Here is a 26,605-nt window from a genome sequence, read left to right as displayed (position 1 = left end):
CCATGGGTCTTGGAAAATGGCTCCTTTATTTTCTTTTTTACAAACTTTGGATTTTTTTTTCACCACTTAAATAAAAAAGAACCTGGACATGTTTGGTGTCTACAAACTCGTAATGATACAGAGAATCATAATGGCAGGTCACTTTTAGCATTTAGTGAATAAGTTTAAAAAAAACAATTGTCGAGTTGCACTTTTTTTGCAATTTCACCACAGTTGGAATTTTTTTCCCGTTTTCCAGTACACAATATGGTAAAATCAATGGTGTCGTTCAAAAGTACAACTTGTCCGCAAGAAACAAGCCCTCACACGGCCATATTGACTAAAAAAAAAAGTTATGGCTCTGGGTAGAAGGGGATCAAAAAATGAAAATGCAAAAACAAAAAATCCCAAGATGGTAAAGGGGTTAAATGAGCAATGTATATATGTGATTTGTTTTTTGAAATCTATGTCTTAATCCACAGTTTTTAATATACCGTATTTTACAGACCATAAGGTTTTAGAGGAGGAAAATAGAAAAAAAATGTGAAGAAAAAAATGTCATGCCGCATTGTTATGGGGAAGGGTCTCCTGCTGGCACTGTTTATGGCCCCCACACGCCGGTCAGCTGGCGGAATATTCACTGCTCCCCATGCCCGGGGGTGTGTAGAAAGTTTTAAGAAAATTATACACACAACCTTTTCACCTATCTAAATTAGTGCCCTTATGGGAAAATCCTAGATTTATTCAGGGTAAACAGAACAAGCTTTGTAAGCAATGGAACCAGAAAGGGATTTATTAAATGTTAATGAAGGAAGGCTGCTCACCTGGCAGGAATTCTCAGGGATGTATGATATGGGAGATCATCAATGTCTACAGTACCACCAAACAGTCACTTTCTACAGCTCTATGGTGAGAGATTTCGGGAAGGTGGAAAGGAGGGGTGATTTTGACATATTGATGTGGTCTAGCTCATGGGTAAATTCCCTATCCACAATATACCAAAGGATTAGGAGACAAATTCTGCACACTGCGGTACCTGATTCATTTATCCATTGGAGTATAGCGCTAAATGACACTTAGATAGATGGTAAACTTTTGACGGGCTTGGATAAAGTAAAAATAGCAATGAACAATGGAGAGAAATGCAGTACAAACTGATTCATAATGCCATTTATGCTTTCAATTTTTCCTACAAAGATGCTTCATCACATTATTTATGAAAATGCCCAAAATGTAACCTAAAACCAATTTGTTTGATAGAATCAGGCGATGCCCTTCCACCCAAATGGTGTGGGAAGAGACCCTTCTCTATTTAGATAATGTTTGGAGAATTAAAGTACCACAGTCTCCTCGGGCATGTTTATTTCATCATATTGTAACAGAACATCGGGAGGATGGGGACAGAGTTCTGTCTATACAGATAATACATGTCGTTCTTTTGATGGTTAAAAAATGTCCACTTAGATATTGGTTGAAGAAAGAGACACCTCAATTATCTGAAATAATCAAAACTCTGAAAACCTTATTAGTTTATGACAAACTTGAGTCAGAAAGACAAAAAGAAAAGTCGACGACAGCGTTTTTTCACAAACTGAGATCTTTTAATGAATATAGCAATACACAATCTGATATGTCACAGCTGATGAAAGTATTCTGACACACATCCTGGTATCACACGGAGGAACATAGGGGACAACAGGATTACTTAAAGTCTAATGGATTCACTTATTTTTACATCTATTCATATAAGGATTTTGGACAAGTATTTTTTTGCTGTTTTGCATGCGGAGTTAAAAATTGAATCTTAAAATTGTGAAAAAAAATGATTGGATGAATTTCACACTTATTTCTAAAGATGTGGTCTGTGTTGGTAAATGTCATGGAGATTCTAGGATTATAACCTGATTTGTTTGTCTATTTTGTCTCATTAAATAAAGTTTGTTTAAAAAAAAAAAAAAAGATGAGAACACTAGATTCCATCATGACATCATAATTAACCATCACTACTTACAGAAGTGTTTACACCCATATAGTCACTTTGACATTCCGGTGTCATTGCTGTCAGTGAGAAGCTGCATAGCTAATCATATACTGATTGCGCTTGGATTTACTTTGGATTTACTTGAAATGTCTGAAATTCCTTCAGACAGACTTCAGGTGTTAGCACTGCTCCAGGGGATTCTTACCACCTACGCCCCTGACATTGTGCTACCACTACCCGATGGCGTCCTCAGCTTCACTTACCGGCTGGTTATGAAGCTTGTGAGAGACTGCCTGACCAAATACCACAAAGGTCGTATTAGCTCAGAATATCTTGAGCATTTACAGCAAAACATCTGGACACTCGTACAGCAGGTAAATAGCAGGCAATCTGCACAAATCTTATAATAATAATAATAATAGAATATGATAAGGGATTACAAGTTTAAGTTTAACCTGTTCCAAATACTAAGATAAGAATAGCTGGGGACCAAAAATAGGGCATACAGGCTACATGACAAGGGAAATTGAGGTATCTAAAGGGTTAATTGAAATAGGGACAGGAAGGTTGTTACCGTGGGGTGAATTGGATTGGTTAACCTTGTAAGGATCAGGAAATTTGACATTTTTTTGCTGTCATTTTTTCATCACTTTCTTTTAAGAGCCATAACTTTCTTATTTTTCTGTTGGGGTTTGTGAGAAGAGTTGTAGTTTTGAGTGGCTCCATTCTTTTTACCATAAAATATACAGTAGTTTTTGGGGGGTTTTGTTTTTACAGCGTTTGTTATGCAGTAAAAATGACCTGGAAAAATGATTTTCCACGTCAGTTCGATTAAGGCGATACCGAATATGCAAAGAAAATTCAGAATATTGCAAAAACATTTTTTTGCTTTGTGTCGCTAAATTCTGAGACCCGTAACATTTCTTATTTTTCTGTTGATGGGGCCCAGTGAAGACTTGTTTTTTACGCTGTAAGATATGGAGGAGAGGAAGGAGGATTTAAAAGGCGGTACTTGATAAGTAGATGGTTTGGGGAGATGTGATTTTTAATTGTCACAGGCCGATTTACACAAGTCGTAAGCAGTCATGTGTCTTACTTACATGCCCTAGGTGTGGAGGGTGGACGTGGAGATATAAAGGGAACCTGTCGCCTAAAATAATGCTATTAATATGCACCTTAATCTGCAGGTTAATAGCGTTCTGACACCATGGAGCCGCCACACTGAAATAAACTGTATCCCCCAGGCAGCCTCACTCTTTCAGTCATATCGGTGGCGCCGGCAGGCTTTCAGTCACCGTTCTCTGCATAGTGAGCGGCGGCTGTGACCGCACCCGGCACTGACTGACAGCCGGTGCTAATATGGCAGCACAGTGTCAGAATGCTAATAACCTGTATATCAACTCCATATCTGCAGGTTACTAGCATTACTTTACATGACAGGATCCCTTTAGAGGTTTACAAATGACCGGATCCCTCGTCAGCTGTCATGTAGCATTTGTAGTGCCGATATCAGGAGTAACACGGCGATATAAATGGCGTCCTCCATTCTGCACTTTCTCTCATGATTTTCCTTTCTTGTTTATTTCCATCTCTATAGGCTGAAGAAAAATCCCATAGTGGAGAATTGGCCTTTATTAAACAACTGGCCCAGAATGTCCTGCTTGTACTGGAGTATCCGGCCTACTCCCTGGAGCGCCTGGTAAGGAGCCATCGTCTTCTATATCTCATGTCCTTGTTGTCTGATCTTCTCCAGATTACCGTCATATAGCAGAAGCTCAGATTTATGGTGGTAGAGGCCTCCCTGTCCGCTCCAGGCAGACACAGGACATTTTTGGCCGCCTGTCTCTGCGGCTCCATCATCTGTGAGGACAGTCTGTACTCAGCGGTGCGGAGTTAGTATTTCCGCTTCTGTCTCTCTCGATGATCACAATCTTCCTTCTTATAAATGCTGTAGTCCTGATAGAAGATATTGGAGATCAGTTGTAGATACAAGTCCCTTATACAAACCCTGGCAAAACTTATGGAATCACCGGGCTCGGAGGATGTTCATTCAGTTGTTTAATGTTGTTGAAAAAAAAGCAGATTACAGACATGGCACAAAACTAAAGTCATTTCAAATGGCAACTTTAGGGCTATAAGATACACTAAAAGAAATCAAGATTAAAAATGTGGTACTCAGTAAGGGTAATTTTTTTCATACCAAGTAGAGGGAAAAAAATTATGGAATCACTAAATTCTGAAGAAAAAATTATGGAATCACCCTGTAAATTTTCATTTCCAATACTAACACCTGCATCAAATTAGATCTGCTAGTTAGTCTGCATATAAAAAGGAGTGATCACACCTTGGAGAGCTGTTGCACCAAGTGGACTGATATGACTCATGGCTCCAACACGAGAGATGTCAATTGAAACAAATATGGAATCACTCAATTCTGAGGAAAAATTATGGAATCATGGAAAACAAACACACAAAAGAACACTCCAATACATCACTAGTATTTTGTTGCACCACCTCTGGCTTTAATAACAGCTTGCAGTCTCTGAGGCATGGACTTAATGAGTGACAAACAGTACTCTTCATCAATCTGGCTCCAACTTTCTCTGATTGCTGTTGCCAGATCAGCTTTGCATGTTGGAGCTTTGTCATGCACCATTTTCTTCAACTTCCACCAAAGATTTTCAATTGGATTCAGATCCGGACTATTTGCAGGCCATGACATTGACCTTATGTGTCTTCTTTCAAGGAATGTTTTCACAGTTTTTGCTCTATGGCAGGATGCATTATCATCTTGAAAAATGATGTCATCATCCCCAAACATCGTTTCAATTGATGGGATAAGAAGACTGTCCAAAATATCAATGTAAACTTGGGCATTTATTGAAGATGTAATGACAGCCATCTCCCCAATGCCTTTACCTGACATGCAGCCTCATATCATCAATGACTGTGGAAATTTGCATGTTCTCTTCATGCAGTCATCTTTATAAATCTCATTGGAACGGCACCAAACAAAAGTTCCAGCATCATCACCTTGCCCAATGCAGATTCGCGATTCATCACTGAATATGACTTTCATCCAGTCATCCACAGTCCACAATTGCTTTTCCTTAGCCCATTGTAACCTTGTTTTTTTTGTGTTTAGGTGTTAATGATGGCTTATGTTTAGCTTTTCTGTATGTAAATCCCATTTCCTTTCGGCGGTTTCTTACAGTTCGGTCACAGACATTGACTCCAGTTTCCTCCAATTCATTCCTCATTTGTTTTGTTGTGCATTTCCTGTTTTGAAGACATATTGCATTAAGTTTCCGGTCTTGACGCTTTGATGTCTTCCTTGGTCTACCAGTATATTTGCATTTAACAACCTTCCCATGTTGTTTCTATTTGGTCCATATTTTAGACACAGCTGACTGTGAAAAAACAACATCTTTTGCAACATTGTGTGATGATTTACCTTCTTTTAAGAGTTTGATAATCCTCTAATTTGTTTCAATTGACATCTCTCGTGTTGGAGCCATGAGTCATGTCAGTCCACTTGATGCAACAGCTCTCCAAGGTGTGATCACTCCTTTTTAGATGCAGACTAACTAGCAGATCTAATTTGATGCAGGTGTTAGTTTTGGAAATTAAAATTTACAGGGTGATTCCATAATTTTTTCTTCAGAATTTAGTGATAACATAAATTTTTTCCCTCTGCTTGGTCTAAAAAAAATTACCCTTACTGAGTACCACATTTTTAATATTGATGTATTTTAGTGTTTCTTAAAGCCCTAAAGTTGCCATTGGAAATTACTTTAGCTTTGTGCCATGTCTGTGATCTGCTTTTTTTTCAACATTAAACAACTAAATGAACATCCTCCGAGCCCGGTGATTCCATAATTTTTGCCAGGGGTTGTATATTAATGTGGATTTACTGGGGGGAGCGGCGTTGTACAGTTCGTCCAATACTGAAATTATCCAGGAAATCCAATGTTTAGTCCTTCCTGTCTATTGTATGTGGTAATGTAGTATTTGTGAAATGTTATATTAATTGTATATATTATATCCATCAGGAAACATCTGAAGGCGACTCCAAAGAGGGGCAAAATGGAAATATTGCTGACCCTGATATCAGTCAGCCGGGGCCGAACCCTGATCTGATGGAAGGTAAGCCGGTCATCTAATATTCTACATACAAATATCAAGTTATAGAGAACGGCAGAGAACATGGAGATTTACTCTTCATCCAATGTATGAGGCCGCTGGCGGCTCATGAGCCCCCATGGACTATAATGGAGGGGGTCACAAATGTACAAAGAGGCTCATTGGTCCCCAATCATGTAATTGTTGAGGATTCGGTCAGATCCTGCGCAATGACACGTTCATAGTACAGTATATATATATATATATATATATATATATATATATATAGATATGCCATAAATATATACAGTGTGTGCAGAATACCCTTATATCTAGTATATTCCATGTACAGGGGTCTTATTTCCATTATTATATGGATGTGTTATATAAGTGGTGATATAGACTAATACATGTCGTCTCTTTTTTATTTTATCATTATTATAGGAATAACTGTGCCGTCAAATACTGATGGTGGAACATCTGAGCCACCAGAAATCATCCAGGAATCTGCCAGTGTAAGTATCATGGGACGTCTGTATATCATCAGATGACGGGTGGGAATTACACATCCCATATGACAATGGGATATCTCTGCTCTTATGTAGATCAGACCTATTATGTGTGACGGTGGTGTTATTATTCTGTCTCCTCCGTGTGATGTCCCTTATCCTCCCCTGCAGTACAATGATTTATGTGTATGGGGAATATCCCCTTATAATATAATAGTGTCTGTGGGGGGTCCGGCTTTTATCACGTCCTCTACTTCGGTTGCAGTGTAATCAGGGGGGATATAATATAGACGGAAGATGTTCCTGCATCTGGAGCTTTTATCCTCCTGCAGCTTCGTTGTCTTGATGTCATTTCTTATTCCTTTTTAGGCCTTGATCGGATCAGTGAACCCGGGGAGAAATCCTTGTAAGGACGACTTTAATCCTATCAAACTGATCAGCTGTGGAGGATTTGGGTGAGCTTTACTTTGGTATAATATTTATTTCTCAGGGCTCCTTATGACGATGCCTATGTCTCTACGTCCTGCCCCTGCAATGCTACCATAGAGAAATTATGGTTCCACATCACTGTCCACATCTAATTGTCTCTCTTCAGGTCAGTTAGGATGTGACGTGGATGAGGACTTTCCATAGGTGATCATTTATGGAGTGTTATTTTATGGATTTCTAGTGATGGCCGCACATCTAGTATTAACCATTAGTACAGGAGATCACTTGATCAGGTCTATGGATGGACTGTTAGTAAGAATTTATAATAAATCATGGATTTTCTTCCTCCTCAGATCCGTCCACCTAGTTCGCCATACAGACACAAACAAGATATGTGCTATGAAGAAAATGGACAAGCAGAACCTGAAAAAGCCAAAGACCCTTAAATGGGCCTTTCAGGAGAGGGACATCTCTACATTCGCTGATTGTCCCTTTGTGGCCTCCATGTTCTGCTCCTTTCCTACTAAACTTCATCTGTGTATGGTCATGGAGTATGCACCAGGTAGGACACATCCATTGTATTTATATCCAGCCCACGTCTGCCTAATCCTAGCACCTTATATATAACCTGAACATGTCCACATGGACGGTTACATGTCCACACCGCATTTACTATAATGTTACTAAGATGCCTTGTGTGTCCTCACTGAGCATGGCGGCAATATCTGCTATGGAGGAAAGGAAGATTTCTCTGTATTTGAACAGTTTTTATAGATGAGAACTTTCACAGAGAAATAAATTAGAGGCTTGTAGATGAGGCCTGGCTCTGTCTCTATGTACAGAGTTCCTCTGCAGTATACGCTCTACATTACACAGTGTATCTCTATATATACCATCCTGTCCCAATATCTCCGCTTGTTTCACATTCACACCCATCATGTGTAATTTACTCTGTAACAGACCCTCACCTGTCATATTTTCTTTTTCCTGTAGGAGGAGACTGTGGCAATCTTCTACAGCACAGGGGTCCTTTACCTATCACCTTGGCCCGTCTGTACATTGCAGAAACAGTCCTTGCTGTGGAATATCTGCACAGCTATGGTGTGGTGCACAGAGACCTGAAGCCTGTAAAGTAAGTGACCCTTGAGGTATAATAAAGGGGATGAAAGTTAGTTTGTTATACAGTCTATGGGTTATTACTTGGGTCTGACACAATCTTTTCTTTTACAGCATCCTGATAACATCAACAGGACATATTAAAGTGACCGATTTTGGAGTTTCAAAACTTGGCCTCATGAGACCAACATCAAACATCTATAAGGCTCCAACTAAGGACATCACCAAAGAGTTCTGTGATAAAGAGGTCGGCTTTACTTACAGGATCTTCTACTTTACATATCTCATCTCTTTCTCCTTCTCTGATCATTTCTCATCACATTTCCACTGATGTTATTTGTCGTATGTATTGATCATCATCTCATTCTTCTGTTGTTTTCCAGACTGCTGGCACGTCTAGTTACATGGCCCCAGAAGTTATCCTACAGAAAGGCTATGGAAGACCTGTTGACTGGTGGTCAGTAGGCATCATCCTATATGAATTTCTCTTTGGATATACACCATTTTATAGGGCTTCCCAAAAGGAGAAATTACGCAGTATCCTCAGTGGTAAGTAAAATAATCTGACTGCTTGTCATGTCGCTGTTATTTGGTTTGATTGGTTCCTTGGTTTAGCTTCTAGCTTTTTTTTAAGGAAAATGCTTTTTTATGTAAATAAATGAAGAGGTTTTATTTCCAGTAATATTTTCTTTTTATATCACAGATGACATTGTTTGGAGATGTAATTACTTTCCTCCACCAAATGCTCGGGGCATCATCACTCAGCTACTCAGAAAAAATCCAGAACAAAGACTTGGGACAGGTAATATGATAATAGTATTAATAATGACTTATTACACCTCTGGACAAATGAAGGTGTCCATGAGGATGAGCACTGAAGGTCTCTACCAACGTGTCCATTCCCCATTCTTCATGCTCTAATGTTTAGTACATTTCCTTCATGTTGGCTCTTTTAAATCTCCAGTTCACATTAACATAAACTGTATAGATACGGAGTAGTTTCTCTGACAATAACTATCGATTTCTTTCTTGTCTTCCTTTTCCAGGAGGGGCACACGAGATCAAAATTCATCCATTTCTGCGTGCCTTAAACTTTAACAACCTTCTAAGTCAGAAGCCTCTGTTCGTTCCTGATCTAAAATCAGATGAGGACACCAGCTACTTTAGCAGTAAGTAAAATGAGACCTTATCAGCAGAAAACTGCTGAGTGCCTTTTCTTTCATTATGTGTGACAATCAGTTCCTATCATAATGAGTAATAACATGGTGACTGTCTGACCGGCTTATACTAATAATTTCTCATAACACTTTTACTTTTCAGATCGCTCTGTGCGTTATAAATTTAGGAATTCAGATGATGGGGACACAAGTGAGGACAATGACTGTCCAGAAATCAAAAACTTTGAATCATCTTCTCAAAGGTTTTCCAAAGTAAGTATGTCTAAAGCATGTAGGTCAATAAAATGAATAAAACCTATAATTAGAAAAAAAGTTTAAAAATATATCTATTTATATTTCTTTGTGTTTTTTAGCTATATACCACCAGTACCAAGATGGTGACCATTGAAGAACCTATGTCACCTCCAGAGTGTACCCCTGAGAACAGCGAAAAACACCCAGACTGGTGAGTAGATTATTATTATTATGAGATTTAGCTCTGATATATGCTCAGACACGAGTAACACAAATCTAAATCCAGCATCCACCACCCCATGATAACTGATTACTGTGGATCTGGCTTGTGATTACACAGCAATATCAGTTGATCATTGCAACCAGCCATTCATTCCCAGCTCTTTATAGGCCAATATTACTAGTTAGACTCCATTCTTGCTGGTAGAATGGGGTCCTGAGCAGAGTATCCCCTTCATGATGTCCCAAATGGCCTTACAGACAAGTGTTCTTCATTTTTGTATTGTTTTCACTTGTAATTTACTTGACTTTCTTCTACCAAACAGGCAGAAAGAATCTCCCCCTTCCAAAACTGATGATGGTGACAATCAGTGTGTCACTGCTAAAAAGTGTGAGTCATCCTCGCCCTCATTGTCAGGTATGTACAGATTTATAGACCATCCCATTATAGGCTATGATACAAAAGTGTAATGTGAATCTTCACATGAAGGCTCAGATAATGACTTACTTTATTCCCGCTGCCCCTGAGTATTCAATTTTTTGTTTTGGTAAAATCCACCATACGGTTCCAGAGTTATTGGCAGTTTTATTTAGTGCTAATTTTTATGTTCTTTACAAGGGGGTGGTGCTTACAGGATTATCTGGGGGGAGTGTCTTCAGCCTCTTCTTCAGTATTATAGTGTGGTAAAGACCATAAAAATGACCACTAAATAAAAAGGCCCCTGTCTGTGGAACTGTAAGGCGATGTGCTCACTATGTGTTTTTAATCGTTTCCGCAGCGGCAAGTCCGCCGCAGAAACGCTTAAAAAACGCTTGGTAGAAGGTCTGCCATGTTCCCCAATGATAATCCGCATCTGCTGTGCACATGCTGCGGAAATTTCCGCTGCGGATTATCATTGCGGAAAAATCCGCAGCACTACCAATTATTTTGCAGAAGTGCTGCGTTTTCACCGCCATTGACTTGCATTGGAACACATGGAATCCGCATCACTGCATCTGTACATGCGGAATCCATTTGTTTCAATGCGCGGATGGTACTCGGGTCTGGAGAAGAGGAGACTCTCCTCCGGACCCCCCCCACCATAGAACCTGTAAAAAAAAAGAATAAAATAAAAAATAAATATTATACTTACCTTCTGATGGCCTCCGGTTCCTTGTCTCGGCTTGCCGGCAGATCGCGGTAGACTAAAGGACCTGCGCTGACGTCATTTAGTCATGTGACGGGTCATGCGACCAATGATGTTGGCAGGTCCTTAAATCTACCGCGAGCTGCCGGCAAGCCAAGACAAGGACTCCGGGGGCCATCAGAAGGCAAGTATATTTATTTTTTATTTTTTACCATTCTTTCGATCAAAACGCTTCGCATCCGCATGTCCCTGGCAGGAAAAACGCATGTACAATCCGCGTGTACAATCCGCGTGTACAATCCGCGTGTACAATCCGCATGCGTTTTTTGTGCCAGGGAGATGCAGAAACGCTCAAAAAAAAATCCGGAGCATTTCTGCATCGTGGGCACATAGCCTAAGGGGGATTTTAATAAAAACCAAAAACAGAGTCCTCAGGGGAGCAGGGGGAATAAAGTAAGAGTGAATTCTGGACACTTAAGACCTGGTGATGAGTCTTCTTTAAACTTACGCTTAAGTGTTATCTGACGGATTATATAAAAACACTTTGGTTTGCTGCAAGTAATGTCATGTTAATAAGGGAGACACCACACGGCCGCACACAGAAAAGCTACAAGTGCATATTAACCAGTTTGAGTAACTCTATAAACATATAAAATTAATCTTTGAGGAGTTTATAATCAACATCTTTTTCTGACTTTTTATTAGAACCTCCAGTTCAGGAGAGAAAGAAATCTGCACTAAATCTGAGAAAACAGCAAAGAACAGATAAAGTGGAAGAGGGGGAAAGTAGTAGGCGAGGTAAGTGTGCCGATAATCTCCATGTTGTATGATGTCAGTGAGATAAGTCATGTGGAGCAGATGTCATCTGTCAGTGGTGGGATTGTCACATGTATGATGGCTGACAATGATCCCGCACCTCTGTATGGAGAAGATTCCTCTACCGGCCTCCCACAGAGACACCACAGTAGTGTCCTCTAATATGGAGTCCCATTACTTACTTCGGTTTTACATCTTTTTTATAGGTTCTATCTTCCGCCGGATGATATCATCCTGCCGGCGTGGATTATCCAGGGCTGCTCGCACTATCAGACAAAGCTGCATTTTTGCCCACTGTCACCAGGGCACCAGAAACATCTCAAGGGCAGAAAACCCTCACATCTAGTGCCCTGAAGAAAGTACAGCACATCCACCATCAATGCTGTACCTGCATGGAAAGAGTTGTACCATCTACTGTACCTGCGGCCGTCTGACCAGCAAGAAATATCTGCAAAAGTCAAAGGCCTCCAAGAACATCTTTTCAACCTTTCATGTAATTCTTAATTAAAAAAAAAAATTAAAATTGATTAATGTCCTTTTGAATTTAATTGAATATTACTGACATTTATGGCATATCAATGCTATACCTGTTATATCTGTCCAACGGTTTGGACACCAAACAGAAGATTAGACAAGACTGAAACATACAGTTTGCACAGCAAGTTGTTTTTACATTGCAGTGTATGTTCAATTTAATTTTTATTGAGTGCTTTTCATAAGGGAACCAGGAGGAAAGCACCTGAAATAGACATTGTGTGCACAAAAAGTGGCAATCAAGCTAGGGGGAAACATGCCCTGATCCACTGATTTTACAAGAACTCAGATACTTTTACCTTAGTAGCGCTCTATTTCAGATTCAGGCACAAGAACAAGTTGGATTCTGTGCTGTGCATCCTGGGGGTCCCAGCAGTCACAATCCACCAAAATCGTAGCTAAGACTTCAAGCACTGACGAGGCGAAACATCCGAGTGGGTCACTAACCGATATTACCACTATTTGTTGACCATATAGTGGTAGATAACAGCACATATTAAGACTATAGATGAGTGAGCACTAAACTGCTCAGATGCTTGTTACTCGAACCGAACAATTCCTAATGCTCGTGAGCTCATTTCAAGTAACAAGTATAATGGAAGTCAATGAGAAATCCGAGCATTTTTCTGGAAGACCCTACAAAGAGGTCTGGGTGGCAGTGAAAATGTACAAATGGATGGAAAAAGTGCTGAATGGAAGGAGAACAGCATGGGGAAGACCCCTGGAGGCATCTCTGACTCCCAGATCGCTGCTGAGAGCAATGGTGTGACACTTTTTCTCCACTTTAAGGACTGACAATAAAACATTCCCAATCAATGAGAAATTGCATTTTACAGGAACAAAAATGTTAAAGGGGTTGCCCAGTACTTTAGATTACCCCCACAATGTATCCCCCCTGGGCCCCTAAGGATTTTTGTAATTACCTTACGTTGCAGATAATGCCTGTGAGTGGCGCTATCACTGGCCGCTCACAGGCATCACGTGACCCCCGGCTGCAGCCGGCTCTGATATCCGCTGATGTCACGACAAGTGCTGGCAGCAGCCGGGGGTCTCTCTCTTCCACATTCCACGGTGAATGCCAGGCTGTAGGTGGGGTTACCCCCTGCGTCACACCCGGCATCCACCTCGCGCTCTCCCTCTCCCCATTCATTGGGAACGCACGCGGTGAATGCTGGGTGTGACGCGGGGGGTGATGGCGCCCACAATCCAGCTGTCACGCCTCACTTGTCGTGACGTCAGCGCGGGGTCACGTGATGCCTGTGAGCGGCGCTATCCTTGGCTGCAACGTCAGCTAATTACAAAAATCCTTAGGGGCCCCGTGGGGATACATTGGGGGGGGGGGGGGGTAATCTAAAGTACTGGACAACTTCTTTAAGAATCATTTTTTTCCTGTATAATGACTTAAACCAAAATTTTATTTTTATTAACAAATAGGTAATTTCAGTGTAATTTATGAAGGAAGAAAGAACTGCCAAAAATTAGGGATTCTGATACATCCTGTATTAGAATAAAGGAGGGTCTCATACACATTCTGGTCCATTTGACATATAGTAATACTTCTAGACTCATAAAGGCTATGCACTAAGTGCAAAATGCAAGTAGTTTCATGTTTTGACTACACCCCACAATTTTTTGGCATCTGTTGGCTTTGCCTCAGAAACAGCATTTTTGATGTCACCCCACAAGTGTTCTATCGGATTAAGATAGGGGTGTAGCATCGGCGTCTCTGCCTCCTGCCCGGCAGAGACTCCGTCCCCATTACCGCCGCGGTCCTGCTCCGGCGTCTTCTGGCCTCCCTGCAGCTGCTGCTGGTGCACGCAGCTTCCCCGGCTCTGTACTTGGGGCGCGCACACGCTCGCTCCCTCTTAAAGGGGCCGCGCGCGCCGTCCTAAAAAGTCACCGGCCAATGGCCGGAGGACTTACCCTATAAAAGGCACCTCCTCCAATATGGAGGTGCCCGTGCAAGGTTGTAGCTTTGTGTGTTAAACTCTGCTTCAGCCCTCAGGTCCCGCTGCTAGCCTGACTACAAGTCCTGCCTGCCCGCGCCAGCCTGACTACCAGTCCTGTCCGCCAGCTTGACTACCAGTCCTGTCCGCCAGCCTGACTACCAGTCCTGTCCGCCAGCCTGACTACCAGTCCTGTCCGCCAGCTTGTCTACTCTCCAGCCCGACAGTCTGCCTACGGTCCAGTCCGCCAGTTTGTCTATGGGCTCAACCCGCCTGCTTGCCTGGAAGCATCTGCCTGTTACCTGCCGTGCCTACCTGTCTGCATGCCAGCCGTGCATGCCAGTGCCCACCTGTCAGCCTACCTGGAGGCTCCTGCTTGTTACCTGCCGTGCCTACCTGTCAGCCTACCTGGAGGCTCCTGCTTGTTACCTGTCGCGCCTGCCTGTCCGTCTGCCCGGATCACCCGTCAGCCTGCCTGCCGTGCTCATCTGCTGTACCGGTCGGTCCCTGCCTTCTGACCCGTGGGAGTCACCTGCTCTCATACAAGGTTGGTACCCAGAGTAGCACCTGGTCCCTCTGCTCGGTCCTTCCCTGGTCACGGAGTCGATTGAACCGCCGTACGACCTTGGTCGGTCCGAGTTGATACCTAGTTACGCCTCTCTGGTCCCCCCTTGCACCGCAGCACAGAGGTTCCACCACCCGGATCCGTAACACCGGGGATTGGGCTGGTCACTCCATAACCTCTATTTTGTTGGACTGGAACCAAGATTTTGATCGTTTACTGGTGTGTTTAGGGTCGTTGTCTTGTTGAAACACCCATTTCAAGGGCATATCCTCTTCAGCGTAAGGCAACATGACCTCTTCAAGTATTTTAATATATGCAAACTGGTCCATAATCCCTGGTATGCGGTAAATAGGTCTGGCACCATAGTAAGAGAAACGTGCCCATATCATGATGCTTGCTCCACCATGCTTCACTGTCTTCAGAGTGTACTGTGGCTTGAATGCAGAGTTTAGGGGTCGTCTGACGAACTGTCTGTGCCCATTGGACTCAAAAAGAACAATTTTACTTTCATCAGTCCACAAAATGTTTCTCCACTTCTCTTTAGGCTAGTTGATGAGTTCTTGGACAAACTGTATCCGCTTCAGTACATGTCTTTTTTTAACAGTGGGACTTTGCGGGGACTTCATGCTAAGAGATTAGCTTCACACAGGCATCTTCTAACTGTCACAGTACTCACAGGTAACTTGAGACGGTCTTTGATCATCCTGGAGCTGATCATTGGCTGAACCTTTTCCATTCTGGATATTCTTCGATCCATTCGAATGGTAGTCTTCTGTTTTTTTTCCACGTCTCTCTGGTTTTGCTTTCCATTTTAAAGCATTGGAGATCATTTTAGCTGAACAGCCTATCATAGTCTGCACTTCTATATAATTTTTACCCTTTCCAAACAACTTTTTAATCAAAGTACGCTGTTCTTCTGAACAATGTCTCAAATGACCCAGATTTCTCAAGCTTTCAAGGAGAAATGCATGTACAACATGTGCTGGCTTCATCCTTAAATAAGGGCCACCTGATTCATACCTGTGTCTTCACAGAATGATTGACCTCACTATTGAACTCCACACTGCTATTATTTTGAACACACCCCCTAACAATTAATTATTCAAATACACCGACTCAAAAACATGCAGATCATGAATGCGGAGTCTGTTGGTTTTCTTAGAATCTACTGCACCAACTGGTAAATTGTTTGACATGTGGTAATATAATTTATAAATCATATATAGCAACTATAGTGGATTTAAAACTTAACTTTTACTATTAAGAATAAAAGATTTGGCAATCCTCAATACAAAATTGACAATACACATAACAAATATGTTAAAAACTATAAAATATGTCCATGTCCCTGTTTAGGATCATACTCTGACAATAGTCAAAAAGGTGGCAACAAGGCATCAGTGAATACCTATATAAATATATAACATGTTACAACTAAACCAGACAATAAAGTCCAGAAATTGTATACAGTAGGGCCAATGGATATAAGGAAAGATCTCACCAAATTCGCTGGTCTCCAAATTCCTCCAACAGGTCCTCATCCATAAAGGCCCAAATCATGGAGTCCAAGGGGTTGATTATCCCTGTCAGTCTCCATAATCTTGACTGACCCTCAAACCCCAAGACTCCCGCCCTTACAAGGGCAGTCAAGAGGTGACCCTGAAAACCTGGACAGCCCTGAACTGACCCTATGCGCCTCCCGACGCGTTTCTTCAAAAATCTTGAGTCATCAGGGGATTGGCACAAAAAACTGTAGAATATAGGGCTGGGAACTGGGCTGGGAACCCTCTATCTGGGTTGTAATTTTAGGCAATGGCAGATTCCATAGAGGCTGCCAGCAATTTATAGCATGTCTAAATCAGGGAGTGTGGACACCTGGAGAGTGGTGCCCCACCCCTTAGTTATGTAGATGTGTCGTAATTGGTAGATTCAAAAATAAACTAATCAAGTGGACCTATCCAAGACATTCTCACCTTATTTGGGCAAATAGGATTACATAACCACCCATATCTGTGACCCTGCAATAAACATAGGGCACGCCCCTATAACCAGATTTAATATTATATCTCATGTTTGTGGACCGCCGGTTGGTTCCGGGATGTATGCGCCACTATGCTATTATGGAACGCTGTATGCTCTCCACAGGATTTCCGGGGGAGCCGCAAACTATGCTGTATGCGCTCCACAGTTTCCCTACTATATTTCCGGGGGAGCCGCAAACTTCGTTGTCGGTACGCCGGCACGTCACTTCCGGTATGCTGGAACGCACCCTGCGTGCCAAGTAGATGGGGCGCACCATTAGCGACACGTATGCACGTCACTTCCGGTGCACTGGAGCGCAGAATACGTTTGAGGGTCAGTCAACATTATAGGGACTGAAAGGGATAATCAACACCTTGGACTCCATGATTTGGGCCTTTATGGATGAGGACCTGTTGGAGGAATTTGGAGACCAGCGAATTTGGTGAGATCTTTCCTTATATCCATTGGCCCTACTGTATACAATTTCTGGACTTTATTGTTTGGTTTTGTTGTAACATGTTATATATTTATATAGGTATTCACTGATGCCTTGTTGCCACTTTTTTGACTATTGTCAGAGTATGATCCTATACAGGGACATGGGCACATTTTCTACTTTTTAACATATTTGTTATGTGTATTGTCAATTTTGTATAGAGGATTGCCAAATCTTTTATTCTTGATAGTAAAAGTTAAGTTTTAAATCCCTATACTTGGTATATACAGTTACTGTAGGTCCATATATATTTGGACAGAGACAACATTTTTCTAATTTTGGTTCTAGACATTGCAACAATGAATTAAAAAAAAATAATTCAGATGCAGTTGAAGTTCAGACTTTCAGCTTTCATTTGAGGGTATCCACATTAAAATTGGATGAAGGGTTTAGGAGTTTCAGCTCCTTAACATGTGCCACCCTGTTTTTAAAGGGACCAAAAGTAATTGGACAATTGACTCCAAGGCTATTTCATGGACAGGTGTGAGCAATCCCTTCGTTATGTCATTCTCAATTAAGCAGATAAAAGGCTTGGAGTTGATTTGAGTTGTGGTGCTTGCATTTGGAAGGTTTTGATGTGAAGTAAACATGCGGTCAAAGGAGCTCTCCATGCAGGTGAAACAAGCCATCCTTAAGCTGCAAAAACAGAGAAAACCCATCCGAGAAATTGCTACAATATTAGGAGTGGCAAAATCTACAGTTTGGTACATCCTGAGAAAGAAAGAAAGCACTGGTGAACTCATCAATGCAAAAAGACCTGGGCGCCCACGGAAGACAACAGTGGTGGATGATAGCAGAATAATCTCCATGGTGAAGAGAAACCCCTTCACAACAGCCAACCAAGTGAACAACACTCTCCAGGAGGTAGGCGTATCAATATTCAAATCTAGCATAAAGAGAAGACTGCATGAAAGTAACTACAGAGGGTTCACTGCACGGTGCAAGCCACTCATAAGAATCAAGAATAAAAAGGCTAGACTGGACTTTGCTAAAAAAAAACATCTAAAAAAGCCAGCACAGTTCTGGAAGAACATTCTGTGGACAGATGAAACCAAGATCAACCTCTACCAGAATGATTGAAAGAGAAAAGTATGGCGAAGGCGTGGTACAGCTCATGATCCAAAGCATACCACATCTGTAAAACACGGCGGAGGCAGTGTGATGGCTTGGGCATGCATGGCTGCCAGTGGCACTGGGTCACTAGTGTTTATTGATGATGTGACACAGGACAGAAGCAGACGAATGAATTGTGATGTATTCAGAGCTATACTGTGTGCTCAGATCCACCCAAATGCAGCCAAACTGATTGGTCGTCGTTTCATACTACAGATGGACAATGACCCAAAACATAAAGCCAAAGCAACCCAGGAGTTTATTAAAGCAAAGAAGTGGAATATTCTTGAATGGTCAAGTCAGTCACCTGATCTCAACCCAATTAAGCATGCATTTCACTTGTTAAAGACTAAACTTCAGACAGAAAGGCCCACAAACAAACAGCAACTGAAAACCACCGCAGTGAAGGCCAGGCATCAAAAAGGAGGAAACACAGCGTCTGGTGATGTCCATAAGTTCAAGACTTCAGGCAGTCATTGCCAACAAAGGGTTTTCAACCAAGTACTAGAAATGAACATTTTATTTACAATTATTTAATCTGTCCAATTACTTTTGGTCCCTTTAAAAACAGGGTGGCACATGTTGAGGAGCTGAAACTCCTAAACCCTTCATCCAATTTTAATGTGGATACCCTCAAATGAAAGCTGAAAGTCTGAACTTCAACTGCATCTGAATTGTTTTGTTTAAAATTCATTGTGGTAATATCTAGAACCAAAATTAGAAAAATATTGTCTCTGTCCAAATATATATGGACCTAACTGTATGATTTTCGAATTGTGGACTTGGCAGGAGGGGCAACCCACACATATTGCCTCCCCTTGAATTTTGCTGTTAATGTTTAATATAATTTATACCAAAAACAGTGATCAATCTGGTTAGTCATATTGGACTGCTATTATTTTGAATACTACTGTACATACAGCGCCGGACTGGGGTGTCTGGGGCCCACCAGGGACATTGACTCCAGGGGCCCATCCACCTTTCAGCTATTTGCAAATACCTGTTAGCCGTTATACCCATTATATTGTCGGCTCCTGCATATCACTGTGCGCTCACAAGAACTGTGATGTACAATTACTGTAGTTTGCATTAAAGGGTTTTTATTGGTGAAAACAAGTTATCAGCGATGCACAGGTTGGGAAGGTGATCACTTATTTATTGGTGGAATCCGCACTGTCAGAAGATTGTGGCACTTTGAATATTTGGTGAGATTTTTACCTCTGTATTTATAAGACAAAACCAGGAGTGGAGCAATCTGAGGTAATGTTTTATGCATTTCTCACCCACTCCTGGTTTTGTCTTATAAATATGTGGCACCCCAGGGGTCTGGTTACCACAGTAATAGAAATATTACGTCTGAGAGCAAGTGGGAGGTTTCCTGGTCAGGAGCCCTTAAACATGCAACACCTCCTGTCCAGTCCTGGGAGGGGAGGAATCTGCCCTTATAAACTGGGTCTGGGGCGGGGTTAGGGAGAACAAGCAGACACAGGGAAAGTAACAGCAAGGAGCTCTGTAGGAGCAGGAGCTGAAGACCAGGGGCTGGAGCTGAGCAGAGCTCGCCCTGGCAGAAGAATCTAAGTACCGGACACCGGAGTCCGAGGCTGTAAGGATCTCTAAGTCCAACAGCAGAACCCAGCCGGCAGGGGATTCCAGGTCCTCTGGCCATAGAAGCCCGGAGGCTCAGTCACAAGCAAGGGACCAGCACCGCCATCGAGGAGCGGAGGCTAACAGAAGGCCCCAAGTCACCAGCCATACGGGTGAGCACTACACGGTACACTCAGGGACGTGGGCTACTATCACCCGCTTATAGCAAGGTAGCCAGGAAGAGTGCAGACAGACGGGGAGGCCTACAACTCCACCTGGCCACGGGAGCTCCTGCTTGCTCACAGACTGACCAGGCCTCTTATGCTAGCCAGTACTCCCGGGAGGGTCTGCCTTATTATCATCAGTAAAGACCCTGAACTGCACTGCAAAGACTCTGAGTCGTTCCTGTTACGCTCGTGCACCATCACTCCCATCATCCACACTCATTGCCCTGAGGCTATACTCCTCCCATTCTCTGCTGCGCATACAACACCAGCCTCAGCGGTCTGCCTCGCAGCGGCGGTATACCCTGACCGCAATCCACGGGTGGCGTAGTCGGACAATTAACCTAAAACCTTACAAATAGACTGCCACTGGTTTGACCACCCTGAGCCACGGGACCGGGTCACCGCCACGGTGACTACAACCCCCAGCGTCCCACGAAAGGCCCAGTTCCGGATTCCCCACGCGGCCCAGGGGGCGCGTCAACTTTGGCGTAGTCGGCAGGATTTCGTGCCCGCAACCACCGGGTACTGCGCGCCTTCAAAAGACTGTCATACCTGCCGTGGTGAAGGTTTCCGCCCTCTTCAGCCGTTTTCCCGCCATCTGCAACTGTTTTCCCGCCATCGGGCGCCATCTTCGGGACGCCACGCGGGAAGAAGAGGGGCGTGGATGCCGAAAGCGCGCGAGACCTGAAGCTCCGCCCTACGCACCGACGCTGCGCAAGGTCCTGGAAGGGAGAGAGAGCGACGCTGACGTCACCAGGACGCGACGCAAGGTCCTTGTCCGGAGCAGCACCAGCGGAGCCGCGGCCTACAGAAGAGGATCGTCGGAAGGTAGGCCACACTTAACTAGGGGGGAGGAAGATGACGGACACGGAGGGACCCTCTACCACCAGCGCGGCCGCTGCCGCAGTAATGCCGTTCACAATGCCATACATCCCCGGAGCGGCCTGGCTGCCCCAATACTCAGGGGAGTCGCATATCCTAAGCGACTATAAAGAGAGACTGTACAGCCTATTTAAGGTATACCCCCTGACGGAGGGCCAGAAAGTGAGCATATTGATAGGCCAGCTAACCGGCGCAGCCCAACGCGAAGTAAAGTCCTGGTCAGTCCGGGACAAGGAGACCGTAAAGGAGATCTTAGCCCGGCTGAAGGACACTTTTGATACCCGCACCTCAGCCGAGATCAAAATGAGATTTTATGGGTGCAAGCAGCGGGCCCAAGACAGTATAAGAGACTATGCTTTGAGTCTGCATGAGGCCCTGGGAGCCATTAAACAGGCAGACCCTGACAGTGTGCGGAATGCAGATGAACTATTAACTGAGCAATTCATTGAGGGTCTGCTGTCCAACGCCCACCGAACCCAGTTACATGCAATGGCCTTGCAGAACCCTGGTTTAGACTTTGCAAAGTTCAAAGACAGGGCCATCCGGGTGCTCAGAGAACCGGCACCGGGTAGCGCTGTAACCCACCGGCACCCTGCTATTACCTATCACCAGGAGGCGGCGCCCTTGTCTGCAGAGCCTATAGGAGCTGGTGCGCAGGCTTTGGACAACAACCCGGCTACAGACCTGCACCATCAGGTCCAAGAGCTAACTAAAAGCGTAGCCGCGCTAACTAGAACTGTGCAGTCTTTACAGGTCTCTCCTCCAGGAAAGATCCAGCCGGCATCCGGACCGGAGGATGTCCCGTGGCGCCGACAGAGGAGGATCTCATCGTCCAGAGGAAGACCCAGCGACAGATACAACGAGGACGGACAACCCATCTGCCGCCGCTGCAATCAACCCGGACATATGGCAAGGTACTGTCATTTAAACGGGCACAACCTGGGGCAGAGAGCCAACCCCCAGGCATAAGATCATCAGGCCCCTCGAACTGGCGTGATAAATATGTAGGGGGACGTCCAGTCTTGCCTGTGGTACTGGATGGCATTCCAATGAGTGCCCTACTAGACACCGGGTCACAGGTAACTACCATCCCTTATGTGCTCTTTAAGCGGTACTGGAATGACTCGGACATAACCCGCTACCCAGATGACGACCTGAGTATCATCGCCAGCAATGGTCAGCCCGTGCCGCAGGTGGGATTCAAAGAGGTGACCATTAAAATCGGTAAAGTCGAACTGGCGGCACAAGGACTGATCATTGTGGACATTGACCGTCGTGAGAGTCACCCTAAAATAACCTTGGGTACTAACGTGATTGAAAATGGTCTTGCAGAGATAATTCTCATTTTACAGCAGGTTGCCATGAAAGCCAGTTCCAGCCAGCAGCGTGTCCTCCAAAAAGAGATCTGGGCACTGATGAAACGGCAACAAGTGGAACTATCTGATGGTGAGATAGGTAGCGTGAGAATGTGCGACCCGTTCCCTATTACCATGCCCCCGAAAAGTGAGATGATGATCTGGTGCCGAGCAGCTATTGGTCTAAGAGGTAGAGACTACCAAGCAATGGTAGAGCCCGTCTACTCAGACAGTAGGCCCACCATTTTGACAGCACAGGGAGTAGTCGATGTACGCCATGGGAGGGTACCTGTCCGCATCGTAAATATCGGGGAGAGAGAAGTATACCTGCCCCGGTATGCCACGCTAGCCAAATTGTTCACCATAAATCAAAATTCTGTAAAGGCCGTGGAACCCTTGCCTCCATCTCAACCAAAGGAAGGTAACGGCTCTAAGAAATAAATGGAGGACAGGTGTCAGCAACTGCATTTGGGTACTGACTCCACTCCCTCACACCAAAAACAGGGAGTCTACCGGGTGGTTCAGGAGTACGAAAGAGTCTTTAGTAAACACCCGCTAGACTTCGGGTGAGTAAAGGGGGTAGAACATCACATCCCCACGGGAGACCATCCACCCATAAAGGAAAGATACCGACCTGTACCCCCTGCACACTATCAGCATGCAAAGGGGATGTTGAAGGACATGAAGGAGGCTGGGGTAATCAGGGACAGCTGTAGCCCCTGGGCAGCTCCACTAGTTCTAGTGAAAAAGAAGGACAACACAATGAGAATGTGTGTAGACTACAGAAAGGTCAACCGTATCACACACAAAGATGCGTACCCGCTACCTAGAATAGAAGAATCTTTAGCTGCATTAAAATCTGCTAACTTCTTCTCCACTTTGGATCTTACTAGCGGGTACTGGCAGGTTCCTGTAGCAGAGCCAGACAAGGAGAAGATCGCATTCACCACCCCGATGGGTCTCAGCGAATTCAACTGTATGCCGTTCGGGCTCTGCAACGCACCAGGAACCTTCCAGCGGTTGATGGAATGCTGTCTGGGACACCGGAATTTCGAGACTGTCCTGTTATACCTGGACGATGTCATCGTTTATTCCAAAACCTACGAGGACCATCTGAAACACTTGGCAGAAGTGTTTGACGCCCTGGCAAGCTAAGGCCTAAAGGTGAAACCCTCCAAGTGTCACCTGCTGAAACAAAAGGTGCAGTACCTGGGACACGTGGTGAGTGCTGACGGAGTGGCTCCCGACCCCGATAAGATCACCGTGATTAAAGACTGGCCAAGACCCTCCAGCATAAAGGAAGTGCGGCAGTTTCTCGGGTTGGTAGGCTACTACCGAAGATTCATTCCCGGTTTCACCAAAATGGCAGCTCCTATGCAGGACCTCCTGATAGGCCAGTCCAGGAAGGCCAAGAACCAGAAGCCGCCCTTCAGGTGGGAAAAGCTGGAAGAGGAGTCCTTCCGCCAGCTGAAGATGGCCCTCACGGGGGATGAAATCCTGGCATACCCTGACTACGGCCAGCCCTTTATCCTCCACACGGACGCGAGCAACATCGGGCTAGGAGCCGTACTGTCCCAGATCCAGCAGGGGAAAGAACGGGTAATCGCTTACGCCAGCCGAAAACTACAGCCCACAGAGAGAAACCCTGAGAATTATAGCTCATTCAAGCTAGAGTTCCTGGCAGTGGTGTGGGCAGTGACCGAACGTTTCAAGCATTACCTTGCCTCTTCAAAGTTCACCGTGTACACGGATAACAACCCGTTGACACACCTGGACACTGCAAGACTTGGTGCCCTGGAGCAGAGATGGATGGCCCGCCTGTCCAACTATGAATTCACCATCAAATACCGGGCGGGACGCTCAAATGCCAACGCGGATGCCCTGTCCAGAATGCCAAAGTTACCGGACGTAGGGGAAGATCCAGAAGAACTGGAAGAAGTCGAACTCCCTGCGTTCCACCGTCATGGGATTACCCTGTATTCCCACCGTGTAAGGGACAAGCGCTCTGCTACGTTCAATCCCTTACCCCACTATAGCTGGGCGGAGACACAAGACCGTGATCCCGCAGTCCGTCTGGTGAAGGAAATGCTGACACAGGCTGATGCCCGTCTTGACCCAGATGCTCCGGAGGAGACCAAGCAACTGTGGAAGGAGAAAAGTAAACTGTTTCTTTACAAGGAGAAGCTGTGCCGGAGAATGGTCAACTCTAGAACACATGAGCTGACCTGGCAGGTAGTGGTCCCAAGACGAGACGCGGCTATGGTTCTGGAGGCATACCAGGACAGAGCAGGACACTTCGGATGGAAGAAGCTGGAGTTCTTGTTGCGTGGACGGTTCTACTGGGTAGGCATGAGAGGAGCCACGAGAGGTGGTGCAGAGACTGTGGCCCGTGCAGCCTAAGGAGAAGAGACCATGCCAGCCAGAAGACTCCCCTGCAGCCCATCATCACCAGGCAGCCACTAGAACTGGTAGCCCTGGACCATGTGAAACTGGCTCCAAGCAAATCTGGGTACGTCTACGCCCTCACCATCGTAGATCACTACTCCCGGTTCCTGGTGGTGGTCCCTGTCAAGGACTTAACGGCTCAAACAGCAGCTAGAGCCTTCCAGCAGCACTTCTGCCGTCCACACGGGTATCCGGAGCAAGTGTTAACTGACCAAGGGCCAGCCTTCGAAGCGGAGGTCTTCCAAGAGTTCTGCAATCTGTATGGCTGCAGGAAGATAAGAACAACGCCCTATCACCCTCAGACCAACGGACTATGTGAGAAAATGAACCAGGTGGTGATAGACTTGCTAAAAACGTTGCCCCTGGAAGAATGCGGTCTGTGGCCTGAAAAACTGCCTGATCTGGTGGACTTGTATAACCACATCCCCGTAGGTTCTACCAACTGTACCCCGGCTTACCTAATGAGAGCAAGACCTGGTAAGCTGCCTGTTGATCTGGATATGGGAGTACTGACACCTGAGGACACCTCGCCAGAGGCAGACTGGGATACAGAACGGCAGCAGCAGTATCAGAAAGTACAGGAGAGCGTCGAGCAAAGTCTGTCTCAAGCAAGAGAAAGGCAAGAGAAGACTTATGACCAGCATGCTCCCGCTGTTCCCCTGGTACCTGGAGAGCAGGTCTTGAAGAGAAAGAGGCGGCTCCACAAGATGGACAACCAGTGGGAGAAGGACCCGTACACAGTACTGCCCTCAAGCCATGATAATCCAAAAGTCTGCATAATCAGTAAGGATGGAGGAGAAACCACAGCCATTGTTTCCAGAGACCACCTGAAAAAGTGTCCCGAGCAGCTGCAAAGAGCTGACGAAGATCAAGAGAACCCTCAACCCGCAGAGGAAAGAGAAGAAATGATCAGTACCGTACTCGGAGACTTTCCCCGGTCCTGGACTCAAATCAACAACGCAGTCGTGGTACCCGTCCTCACCTTTCTCCAGCCAGCCCCTCAAGGGCCTACAGAAGAACAGGGAGTGTCAGAAGAGCAGCCGGCCCAGGAGGCAGAAGAATCCATACCAGCAGCCCAGGAGAATCAACCCTCTGCTAGTAGTGAGCCTGCCGTGCCCCTAGTAAGCCAAAGAGTACGCAGAAAGCTGCCAGGCCTACCCGCAACACCTTCTACACCCTGTAGTGCAGAACCAGATAGTGGGTTACGTAGGTCCACCAGGAGCACTAGAGGACAGATGCCCGCTCGCTGGAGAATCTAAACTGTAATGTGAATTTACCTGTAAACTGCAAATGTTGAAAATGGTTTATGTTTGCTGCCTGTTTATTAATTATGTTTCTCTAGTTACCCTTCAGGTTTATTTGGACTGACAGGTTATGGACGCTGAATAACCGGAACTACATTGTAGATAGTTACACTTGGTGCTTCTTGCGAAAACGAAGAAAAACCTGTCTGGCGTGGCCTCCATGTGGCCCAAAGTAGTTAGCTTTGCCTTGCAGCCACGCCCAGGGCCAACGTTCGGGGTTTGCTTTGGACAGGTCCCCTACTCTATTCTAAAAAACTTCACCTTGGGTGATATGGACACCCGGTTACGGAAATGCCGTGACCATCAATACAAAATGTACTTTTCCTGTTATTGTTTTACCCTGTATTTGTGTTTTCTTAAAAATGTGTTTAGTACCGGAGTACTAAAATTTACTAGGGGGGAATGTGGCACCCCAGGGGTCT

At 44.7% G+C, this 26,605-nt stretch overlaps 1 long non-coding RNA gene across 2 annotated transcripts in view; it reads left to right on the top strand.

Annotated features, from left to right (window-relative positions):
* The window catches only part of LOC141156559 (uncharacterized), an 810,169-nt gene that overhangs the window by 451,575 nt on the left and 331,989 nt on the right, over window positions 1-26,605 (top strand). The window contains exon 3 of one of the 2 annotated variants that reach the window (XR_012247671.1): window positions 3,558-3,660. The exons of the other annotated variant lie outside the window; for it this stretch is intronic. This is a non-coding gene — a long non-coding RNA (uncharacterized lncRNA). Of the gene's footprint in view, window positions 1-3,557; window positions 3,661-26,605 lie in introns of those variants that run through there. 2 annotated transcript variants of the gene reach the window in all.

The sequence above is a fragment of the Phyllobates terribilis genome, unplaced genomic scaffold (assembly GCF_046119375.1).
Source record: "Phyllobates terribilis strain yellow unplaced genomic scaffold, ASM4611937v1 Scaffold_8__6_contigs__length_399053987, whole genome shotgun sequence".
Taxonomy (NCBI): Eukaryota; Metazoa; Chordata; class Amphibia; order Anura; family Dendrobatidae; genus Phyllobates; species Phyllobates terribilis.
This window is presented reverse-complemented; position numbering and strand designations above follow the sequence as displayed.